The sequence below is a fragment of the Thunnus albacares genome, chromosome 2 (assembly GCF_914725855.1).
Source record: "Thunnus albacares chromosome 2, fThuAlb1.1, whole genome shotgun sequence".
In the NCBI taxonomy this organism is placed as follows: domain Eukaryota; kingdom Metazoa; phylum Chordata; class Actinopteri; order Scombriformes; family Scombridae; genus Thunnus; species Thunnus albacares.
The window spans coordinates 29,415,974-29,428,066 of NC_058107.1; the positions used below are offsets into that span (position 1 = coordinate 29,415,974).

The 12,093-nt window shown below is 38.5% G+C and overlaps 1 long non-coding RNA gene across 1 annotated transcript; it reads right to left on the reverse strand.

Moving 5' to 3' along the window:
• Positions 1-1,926: 1,926 nt before the first annotated feature.
• LOC122970994 lies at positions 1,927-7,175 on the reverse strand. The gene is made up of 2 exons (XR_006399378.1): positions 2,717-7,175; positions 1,927-2,588 (listed from the first exon to the last, which is right to left on the reverse strand). It is a non-coding gene; the product is annotated as an uncharacterized LOC122970994 (long non-coding RNA).
• Positions 7,176-12,093: the final 4,918 nt, after the last annotated feature.

Sequence of the window (12,093 nt, forward strand, 5' to 3'; positions counted from 1 at the left end):
GTGATTTGCTAACAGGTATTTGGACTTTTCAATCTTGAAATAAAACAATTGTAAATAGCTCCGTTTTTTATTCCCAGCAGCACAACTAAAACAACACGTTATCTAAAATTTTTTACTTTTACTTAATACTTTAATAAATATAATCTATAATAAATTATTTAAATGTGTTAATTATTTTATTTGTTTGTTATATTCTACAGTTTATTGTTGAATTTAAAATGTATTTGACCTTTTTGATCTGTAATGAAATAGCCTAAAGCAATTGTAAAATTAATAAACCCCATACTGAATTTTAAATAGTTATTTTGAAAGTTTACTTATTATTTAAAAAAAAAAATAGATGAAATTGAACAACTGACATTTTTACGATGGCTGACGCTGTTGCAGCAGGGGGTAAAAATGACTCCCCCTGGTAGGATCCCCTCTAAGGAGACAAGTGGATCCAAACCACACCAGCAAAATGTCCCCCACAGCATAACAGAGCCACCAGGTCCACTCACCGTAGGGGTCAAGCATTCAGACCTGTACCAGTTTTTCCTTTAATTTGTCACCCATTTGTACATTTATTAACGGGATACCTCTGAAGCTTATATAGTTGCAATATAACACCACCTAAGGAGTCACATGCTTGTGACAATAATGAGCAGCACAACAAGATTAAGACCATGACAGAAATTTACTGATCTGACTCTGCACCACTTCAATACAACTACACCTAACCTAACCCCTACTATAGATCTTACCTGAACCAGAAAACAGCTCCCTTGAGGAAGAATGGACCAGAAAAATGTTCTTGCTTTGGAGGATTTTCTCCAGCTCTCTCTCCCTGTGCAACTTTCCAAATGCTGTTATACGAGGCAGGTGGTCTCAGATTTCATATCCGTGATGCCTGTTGTTATTTCATGGAGGCTGTCAAAGGAATTGACTTTAGGACTGCCAATTGTACCAGACTTCCCGCAACAGCAACATGTAGCGACAATTATCACAATCTCAAATTAACAAAGGATTGTGTCATATGGCGGGTAATTATGAACCACAAAGACATTGGACTGTTCTGCCAAGAGAGACAGAAAGACTGAGAGAGAAAGCAAGAGAGAGAAGGATAAAATTCATGGAAAAACAGCAATTTATTGAAACAGGAAATGAAGGGGGTGAATAAACTGACACACAGCCAAAGGAAAATAATCATGGAATTATCTATAACAAATTGTAAATGACAGAGGAGTAACCCGAAAGTCATTATTTGCAACATTTTCTCAGAAATAAATGTCTGGCACTGTCACTGATAAAACACAGTAGTGATTATTCACAATTCAAGAAGGAAATGGGCATCAAATGCATTTTGAGGCACACTCTCAACTTGCTAAAAATATATTTGACTATTATCTGGAATACTACTAAATGACAACCGGGCAAAGAGTTGCTGATTTATATATGTGAACGATATGTTTGGGTTAAAAAAATGGATGCTTGGTTATGTCTCTACAAAGTGACTTTTTACATTTGCAGAAAAATTCTACAGTACAACAGAAGTGATGGTTTTGTAATGAACACTCTAACAAATGTTCCTTTTAAATTACAGTAAATTACTGGCAACTACAGTTGACAGCATGAAACTTATTCTACAGTGCACCTACTGTAGTCTACAACAGTTTGTTACTGTAAAAAATATTACGGTACTGTGCTGTATAGCATTTAAACTTCACAGTGTAATACTGTCATCTGTTTGGTTGCCATTATACTGTTATTTTAGTGTTCCTACTGTAATTTCCATGAACAGTTTATTACTGTAAAATATATTACTTAAGTACTGTAGAATGTGATCTTTACAGTATAACACTGCTAGAAGCTAATGATTTAAAAAAAATGTATTTCAAAATGAAAACCCCTGAAAATTGCTAACATAGAAATGGCTCGGACAAGAGGTGACCTTACAACATTAGGCATTTATTAAAGCCAATGCAGTAACAAACACATTCAGTAACTGACAAATGTAAAGTAATTGAATTTTTGTAAAATACAATCCATAAAAACATTGTTCCTCATGCTGAACAGGTTCTCAATCTGCATGTCTCAGTCCATGTACCCTGAATTCTGCTACCTTTTTCTTGAACTATGACATGAGATGGCGATATAACATTACATTTATTGAAGCCACTGCATCAAACACATTCAGTAACTAACTAATTTCAAATAATGAAATTCTTGTTGATTTACAATCCATAAAAACAATTAATCATGTCAAACAAGTTCTCAACAATCTGTATACAACTTGCATACCATACCTGATGTACCCTGCCTTCAGTATCCATCTTTCATGAGTTATGATCATGTATATAGAAAGCAAGTGAAAGAACAAACCTGGAACTTCACATTTGAGACAACTGGCCTAAACTATACTGAACAGAACAGAACACAATGCTGAGACTTGTTACCTTAAAATGACAACATGAACATCTGGTGGCAGTGTGGGCTATTCCTTTGTGAAAGTGAGGTTATATATGGGGATTCACAGTTGCTGCCTTTTTCTGGACCAGCTTCCCCGTCTTCCTGGACACCAACTTCCCCTGGCTAGCCTTTGTTCCCGTCTCGGGGTTGATACCAGTGAAGCATAATAACAGAGAAAGCATATAAGATAGGTGTGGTAAGTAAAAAATATTATTTATTTATTATTAGTAAATTATTTATACTTAATACCGAACCCCATTGTATTCACCAAACAAAAATTCTAAGACGTTTTCTCATGATAATCCAAGGAGGATTGAATTGAGGGCAACTGGATTTTGACGTGGATACTTGAAGACGTTTTTAACCTCTGTGGGGTCGTTATCAAGATCGTTGATACCACTTGGTTCGTTAGTCCTCCTGGCTGTTGTAACGACAGTCATTAACCTTCTTAAGGTTAGTCTGATTGAAGTCTCCAGCTGCTGGGGCGGCTGTGGCTCAGGAGGTAGAACAGGTCGTCCACTAATCGTAAGATCAGTGGCTTGATTCCCCGGCTCCTCCAGTCCGCATGTCTAAGTGTCCTTGAGCAAGATACTGAACCCCAAATTGCTGCCGATGGCTGTGTGAGTGTGTGTGAATGATTAGACCCTCCTGGTGAGCAAGCTGACCTTGTATGGTAGCCTCTGCCATTAGTGTATGAATGTGTGTGTGAATGGGTGAATGTTGGCATGCAGTGTAAACGGCTTTGAGTGGTTGGAAGACTAGAAAAGTACTATATAAGTGCAGTCCATTTTACAGTGAGCACAGCATCAGGATTACGGATCTGTGAGTATCGTAGCAGGTGTTTATCCTCTCCACATTTTCCTTGATAGTTACATTGTTTACTCCGATGTTTACATTTGAAAACCTTGTCCGGCCAAGTAGCGGAGTTGGCAGAAGGAGAGTTTTCATAGTGGTGAGTTGACCATTTCCCTATCCTGATGAGTGACCCGCAGTGATATGTTATCATTGTCCAGTATTATTCACAAAAAGTTCACATAAGTGCAGAAATTTAGGGCTGACAGAGAGATGACTGAAAAGGTCCACGCCTTCTAGAAGCTTTCACTGCTGATCATCCAAAGTCCAACTGTGACTTCGTCACCAGCAACTGATGCAGACAACAATTATAGTTAATAATAATTAAGTTTCCCCTCCCTAGGTGGGGAGAAAAGCAACATGACACATCCTACAAAAGTTTTTACATGAAATAGCTCCACAACAAACGGTAAATGGTGGAGTGTAGTCCCTTCCGTCTATTTAACAACAAATCAATGGAGGACCACATCGTACCTTGGACATCTGATTAGATTGCAAATTTATATGAGTTACATGTGAATGACCAAGCTAGCTAACGTTGACCTAACATAGTTTGTTGATTTGATCACTTAGAAATTCAATCCTGTGACCATGAAAATCAAATAATCAACACTTTACTGGTAATGTGGTTCAACAGAGAGATATAAAATTTTGTCCACTCAGCAGCTAACGGGGAGTGTGCTAGCTAACATTAACTGCAAACATTAGGCAAGGGGGAAAGCAGGCGGTAATCTGCTCTGTCTACTTTGGTGTTGGCAGGGTCAGAGTCAAGGTGAAAATCATCTTCTTCAATTCTTCCTCTTCTTATTATTCTTCCATCTATCTTTAATGAAATCACTGATCTTTAATATTTTATGCCTATTTTTTTTTAAATTTCTTATGCTGACTCTGTGCTAAATGACATGATTTTGCTCAGATGAGTTATGGGCAGAATCAAGCTTAAGTCTGACTTAATTGAAAAAGAAAAAAATCTGTATTATACTGTAAGATTGCTGTTAATAGCTTGCTGTTAATATTTTGTTCTTAAAGGCAACATTCATGCCTATGTTCCTGTACCCATAATTCAGATATGTATGATTCATGTTCTTTTATTAATCTGGTTATTGAATATCATGTGTTCTCTCTCTCACCGTTTTCTTTTCTCAGATATCTACTTCCTGCCAAAAAAAAAAACCTCTTATCTGACACACACACAGAAGTTTTTTAATATTTCTTCAAGTGTAACAGCCAGTTATCTGAAGTTCTCCAGACAGATTATCTGTCTATCAGACATCTCTCCATCTGAAGGCTATTTTACCAGTAAAGCCCTTTTCAAAGGGTCTGCCACTGATATTTCCTACCAATAACTGTCAAATCACACACACACACACACACACACACACAGAAGACCTAGCAAAGATTCAACCAGTAGATACCAAAAATAAAAATAAAAAATTGAAATGAATGGCTCGATTATTTAGTGATCCATAATATGCAGTAATTTGGTGCAAATGCCAATAGTCGCTCAAACATTTTGTGTTAAATAATTAAGCACTGTGTGGGTGTGAGGGGATGAACTTGTACATATAGTAGGCCTGATGTTGAGTTTGTGGTCCTGAATGAATATATGTGTCATGGTTCTGTCCCAGTCTGGCTCTATGTTCCATGGTTGCCATTATCCACAAGTCCACCAGATGCCCTCAGACTTTTTCCCTGTTTGTTGGAAAGAGTGGGAGACAGACAGCAGTTAATATTAAAGGACCACTTGAGACACTGATGCTGATTGTACTGAACCTTTGTCCAGACATTTAACTCTCTAGTTCATATACATGTGCTCCATTGGAAGAGCTAACATAATACTTTTGCCTTCACCTGGTTAAGAATGAGAATGTTTTTTAGTGACCAGATTGTTTTTGTGATTGCATTTGGCCTGTTGACATTTTAAGCTTTGTTGAGACTGCTAATTGTGTTTTCTGTTTTTTTTAGTTTCTGTTTGCTATGTTTCCCTCCTATGTTCATGTACTCCCCCTCAGCCTGCTTCTCCCCTCACACCTGCCCTGCATTCAGTCTCGTTAACCCTGCCTTACTCCGTGTCTTCCCTAGCCAGTCAGCTCCCAGCCTGCCCTTGTGCTTTGCCACTTGTTCCTTGTTGTCTCATTAGTTCAGTTTGTATTTAAGCCCTGGTTTTCAGTTTAGTGTTGTTGAATCCTTTGTTCAGTTTGTTCTGCTTTTTTCTGTATTGTTAGTTCAGTTTATTCAGTTTATTCAGTTCAGTTTTGCTCTGCCTGCACTTGAGCCTAAATAAAGGGACATTCTTCAGTTCATTCTGGCTGCTGCGTCCTCCATTTGGGTCCATCTCCTGCTACTCTTTCTGACAACATGGTCTATTGATAAAGAGGTGATAACTTGTTTAAGAGTGGCCTTCAGGTCAGGCGATATCACAGTTCTGTTGTGGGCAAGAAATAAATATTGAGCAGAGAAATCACAAACTGTACATTGTATGAGAGTGATACTGCATTTTGCAGTCTGGTAATCTAATACCAGAATATACAGAAATAAATCGATCATGGCAAACTGCTAGAATAATTTTCAAAATGCAACATCACTGTTTCTGTCAAAGTTGAACAAAGCTGAACTCATCAGTCAGACCTGGCTGGAGATCAGCCCCAGACAAGCAGAGGCATTCTTGAATGCTGAATATTTGGTGCTGCACATTTAGAACAAGAAGGAAGCCTGTTGATTGGTCAAATGATTAACCAACAGAGTACCAACTGAAAAAGATAGATAGATAGATAGATTCTTTATTGTCATTGTATTAATACACAACGAAAAATACACTTTGGCAGCAATCCTCAGTGTAGCAGCTTGGATAAAACCAAATAAATGCACTGATTGGATGAAATGTTTTGGAGCGAGAAAGGGAAATGAATTGACTTGTTAAGGAAGAAATGCAGTAAAAAATGTGGCGTAAACTGACTGGATGAAAGTCTATGTACTGACAGGGTAATGTGTTCTTCCTGGATAAGTTGCCACAATAGCGCCAGAAATATTATGAAAAAAAAAAATCACTTCTGTGTCTTGTAATTAAGTCAAATATTTAAGTCAATGGTTAAAAAATAATGACACAAAATGCAATTCAGAAGCAAAGAATGATGACTTTTAACAACTTTATGTTTCTATAATACATATAACCAAAGGTTTGTTGCAAGAGGTTATATAAGCATCACGGAGAATTTCACACCCACTATTTCCCAGATCCAGGCACACACCATTACACCAAATTACAGTACACCTGTAATTCTACAAAAGGGAGAGTTGCATTACACTTTTTAAAGAAAATATCACCTACTGTGACATAATTGCTGCCACAGTAAAAGTAAAGCACATTAAAAGTTTTGAGTCATCAAGCCTCAAAGTAAGGTTGGGTAGAGGGAGGGACGAAAGTATCGGGGGGACGGTTTGAACGCGGACCTTCTCTCTTGTAACACTTAAATCAGGGACATGCCGTGAAGTCCAAGAGGTACACATCACCAATGAGTCCACATTGGAAAATCAGCACAATCCGATCAGTTTTGCCAGAGTTATGGTAGAAAAATTATAAAAATGAAAAATACAAAACGGAAGTGTTTTCTGTTTTTAAGGTTATGTTTATTTATTGAAGACTGTCAATGTATATCATATGTTAGACCAATCTGTATCCGTACGAGTATCAGTAAAGGTTGAATTTATCATGCAAGCCTATCTTTGGTGTTAGCCAGGATAAAGTTGACGTAGACAGAGGAGAGACGAAAGCAACATGGTGTTACTTTTGCCCCTCTATTATTAAAGATGTATTTCTTTGCTCTTTATGTTTGCAGGAAATGCCCAGGGTCCAAGGCCCAGATGTGACCTGAAAACAAACAAATGAACACACACACACTCAGACTCACACTCACACCAATTAATAAATTAGTTTAAAAAAAAAATTCTCTGGAATGACTTGCTTTGAGTGAAGCCTTACTGGTCCATTTATTTAATTGATTATCTTTGCTTCCTTGCTGTTAATGAAGAAGAGAAGAACATGCATGATTTGGAAACAGAGTGCATGTGATGGGTAAGGATTTGTGATGGTTTAACTGTCTTAAATTCCAACCCAATGTTAGAGAAAATGATTATGCACTGAGGTGAGTTTGACGCATTGGACCAATTTCATACAACTGCGACATTTAACATAATAAATTGATTTGAGAATAATATGGTCATTTGCTTGGAGGACTAAATGAAGCATTAAAGACCGTTGTATGCCAGAAATATTAAGTACTTATTTGTTTTGTGGTCGATTTATCCAACAGTTACTTTTGTCCCGCGCCTGTTTCCTCCTAGAGGACGTGTATGTTCACGATAAAAGTATGGTTTCTCTAAACAAATGCTTCTCTGTGCAAAGATTGGAATAAGAAAAAAGTTACACTTTCGTCCCGGGCCTTCCCTACTGTTCACATTTGAACCGATACTGGTACCAGTACCTGGAATTCAGTATTGATGCTTTACTCTTTCTGTAGTAAAGTAATACGTACTTTGTTATTTCAGAGAGACCTTACGTAAACATATGGCCTCATCCATATGATTATGTTATTACGGAGAGACCACATGTAAACATTTGGATATCCATAAGTTTATGTAGGATTAGCATGCTAGGCTAACAGTCCATCCGCTGTGTGACTTTATATCCACGCGTTGATATCTTTCAGAGATCACATACATCTTTAACTGGTAACACTGCGGCTACACTTCACTTTTTATAAAGTCGGTGGGCTTACACACAGCACGGTACAGCTATGCTAACAATGCCAGCCATGCTAACTTGCTGCTAGCTGCCGTGCATACTGGTAAGATGGATCTGTTGCGTTTCTTTTTATCTGCGGGTTGCTGCTCCTTTAAGTGTCAGAGCCTACGTGTGAGACGCTTCAGTCAGTAAATTTCGGGGTTGCGTTCACTCTCGTGGTGCAGACACACAGACTCCAGTGACAACAGATCTGGACGCACTGGACCACTAAACGTTTCAGCTGGTGGGTGATATGGTGGGTGATGTGGTGAGTGACATACTGCGAGTAAGGCGATGTTTGGTTTTTGCTCTGCCGTTTTCAACATGGCGCCCGCATTACAAACAGTCTCATCTCATCATTATGTTTCTGAAAACATCTGAGGCGAGAAATATGCAATGCAGTGACAGATTATTGATTCATATTTGATCAGCATGGCCTAAGCTAGGAGCTATTATGACTAATTAACTTTTCTGCTTTCTTTTTTCTTCACTGTGGTCTTTTAAACATTACTTGTTTCCATTTCCACCGCTTATTGCTTTTGTTTTACTTTATTGGTTTTCATTACTTGCTGAACTATTGCTAAACTTTGCCCCCATTACAAGGAGAAACTGTTAAGAAAAAAGAAATTACAATCTTTTAGTGCATTGTATGAGAAAATTGAATGCAGTGGCAGTTAACACATTTTCACACATTCTGGGATGTATTTCAGTTTTTGAAATTTCCAACAACAAAGGTTATAGGAAACATAAGGCTGCAATTCTTCACGGTACCTGTTCCAAAAGCAAACATTCACCTCAGCCATCATCTCCATGGCAACAATTCTCCTCATCGCCACAGCAATGGATAAACCTTTTATCTTTGATTTGTTGATCAAAAGAGGAGAGATGGCATACTTTAAGAAAAAAATTAAAATTTAAATAATGACAGGCTAGAGCCATCTCGGCAGAGGAAATTGAGGTTAATGAGAGTGCAGATTATTTTCCTCTACTTAGAACAGCAATGGTAAATGGTTTATTTACCCCCGAGAGCTTGGACATGCATGCACACACACAAACACACACACAGGCATACTGCAGGGTCAGTAGATAATGAGGCCTTGTGCCAAAAATGCCTCTGAAAATTCATAACATGGCTGTGCCATTAAGTGAGAGGGTGAAAAATGTAGCTGACAATTAGGAGTATCCTCTCGCACATCACTCTATTGACATTTCTGTTGTGTAGACACATAAATACATCATGTGAATACAATAACTTCCTCCTGTGGACCACTACTGCAGGAATTCATGGCACATTAGGGGTAGGGATTTCCTTACAGTGTGTTGTGGATGAGGAAGAAATCAACTGAAAATGCAAAATGGAGTGGTAGAAAACTGTCACGCAGTATGCTGGCTCTAAGAACACTTCAAGCCAGCTGAAGTAACTGCCAGCATCACATAGTTCCAAATTGAGCAAGAAAATAACCTGAAAATATACTTAACATATTGAAATAGTTTTATTTTTCTGTTCATGTTTAATATTAATGTGATGACATGACAAAGGCTGCTGGTGCCAAGCCCAAAATACTGGCTGGTAAAATCTGGAAAAACTATACCTGCAGCTAGTTAAAATATTACACACATATATCAGTGGTATAAAGTATAAATATTCATGAGAGGTAATACACAAAAGTCTTTCAACCCTCAGAGACTTGTGGGGCATCTGCACCCTCGATGGACATTACTGTCTTTCAGAGGCTGTAGTGGGGCTCAGTTTTAACCTAAGGCATCTGTTGGTACTGTGTCATGCTAGCTTGTTGGGAGGGAGGCTGAATAATGCCTCAAAGTTAGGCTAAGTTTTGGCAAGGGAAAAACTGGCATGGCCATTTTCAAAGGGGTCTCTTGACCTCTCACCTCAAAATATCTGAATGAAAATGGGTTCTGTGGGCTTCCACGAGTCTTCCGCTTTACAGACACGCTCACTTTATGGTATTCCCATGCATTTTGGGCATTATTTTTGCCTATATTAAAATGGTGTTTTTGAATATTTCTGCATACTGGGGTCCCTAAACATTCTTGGAATAACATATTTGGGTATGACTGGAAAACTGAGACTCTTGTGGATTCAATGCGCAGCATGAGAGTATTCATGTGTGATGATGTTAGTCCCCATAGTAGCCATTTCATTGTAGTGAGACCATTTTTTGAAACTTGACCTCACTGTATAAAATGACCTATTGTGACCTCTAGGATAATCACAGCCTCATGAAACTTTACAACCACAAACTAAAGACCTAGGGCATCCAGAGGATGTATGGCTTTCCTAGGTATATTAACAATCAGGTGGTTTCTGATCAATTTCCAGAACAGAGGTGCTTGCCATCCAATCACAGAAAAATGCAGTTCTTACAGAAACCTCCAAAGGTCAAATGTTTTTGATACCAAATCACAGCATTGATTTTTCTGTGCTGTTGCTCAAGGTATTGGTGTCTTAATGTGGTATTTTGGAGGGATTTTTGACCAGTTTTACCAATTACCAAGTGATCAAAAATGGTTAAATTTTGCACCAAATCTGTGTAACAAATGGTATCAACCCAAAAATTGCTGCAACAAACAATGAGACATAATTGAGCATGGTATTGGCCATCATATACCTCCATCATCATGTTCTAAGCCCTTATACGCTAAAATTTGAATAGGCACCTAACCACAACACAATATTTATTACAGATTTATGACTAGAAAACTTGACACATAGTGCTGAGCTGAAAATTAATCTTCAGGTTCCCAGCTTTCAGATGATGTATACAACTTCTATATGGCATATACTGTTGACCTGGCCTTCTATCGCCCTCCATAAAAAAGACAAGAATGGGTCTATGGTGGGTCTCTAAGGGTTAACGGCTCCCACCTTGTTTGAGCAAAAATCTTCCACCAACTGGGAAATGGATTTTTTTTTTTAAAGATTTTTTTTTAAATTTGTAATTTGGATGGCAGTGTGTAATTATCATTTATCTCTGCCTCTCAAGTGTCCCTTGTTTGCCACATTTCCCCTCCCTTAAACTTAGTCTGAAAAGTCAAGGGGTGTTATGTTTTGTTGGGATGAGGGTAAAGACTGCAATGGGTGTGTTCTCCAACTGGCAGGTGCCACTGAATAGTGTGGGCCATTATTGTGGGCTGTGACAGGGTGTCATCGCAACTGACAGCTGGAGGCACACACACTTTTTTTTGTTTCTGGTAGTCATTGAAATCCGATGATGACGTCCACTCCTTTAATCGTTAGATCTTTAATGGCTAAACAGTCCAAGCTCTATTGCGGGTGGGACATGTATACAGTACGTGACGGTGGTGACAACCATGGCTGCATCTCCCCTGGCTGTCTTCTGCTGTCTTCTGGTTGTCCTCTCCATCTCCAGCGTACGAACCCAACCCCATCCATACACAGTTGTCGCCAAGTGGTACGATCACAGCAGCAACATTTTCCACACACACACACACACACTCACACACATGGAATGAGCGTGTGTGTCACCTGGAATGAGCGTGTGTAATGAAAAGCGTCACTTCTGAGACTTGAGAACCCTCAGATCATTATAATGAAGCAAAGCACTCACACTCTAACATGCACTGAGAAATGTAGTTGCACAATTTCATATACTAAAGTCGTCATGCACGTATAGACACACACATTAATAGCACACACACACACACACACACACACACACACACACAGTGTATAAGAATGTATAGTATGTGTGTACACACTCACACAGGATGTTAAATTAGACACACACCTTTTGAGAATAAAGCTGGAGTATATTATACATGCGTATTGATGTGAACATAAGTCACGATTTAAATTAGATTCCAAACAGGCCTTTGAAATGGCAACCCAAGAGGAAGTTATTGATTTGCCAATCTGTATGCATGGCTTCTCTATATGCGATGAGTTTCTAATGCAGACACACCGTACAAAATTATGTTTGTGTAAGAAGATGGCAGGCCAGATATTTCATTACAAAGGAGTGTTCATGTCA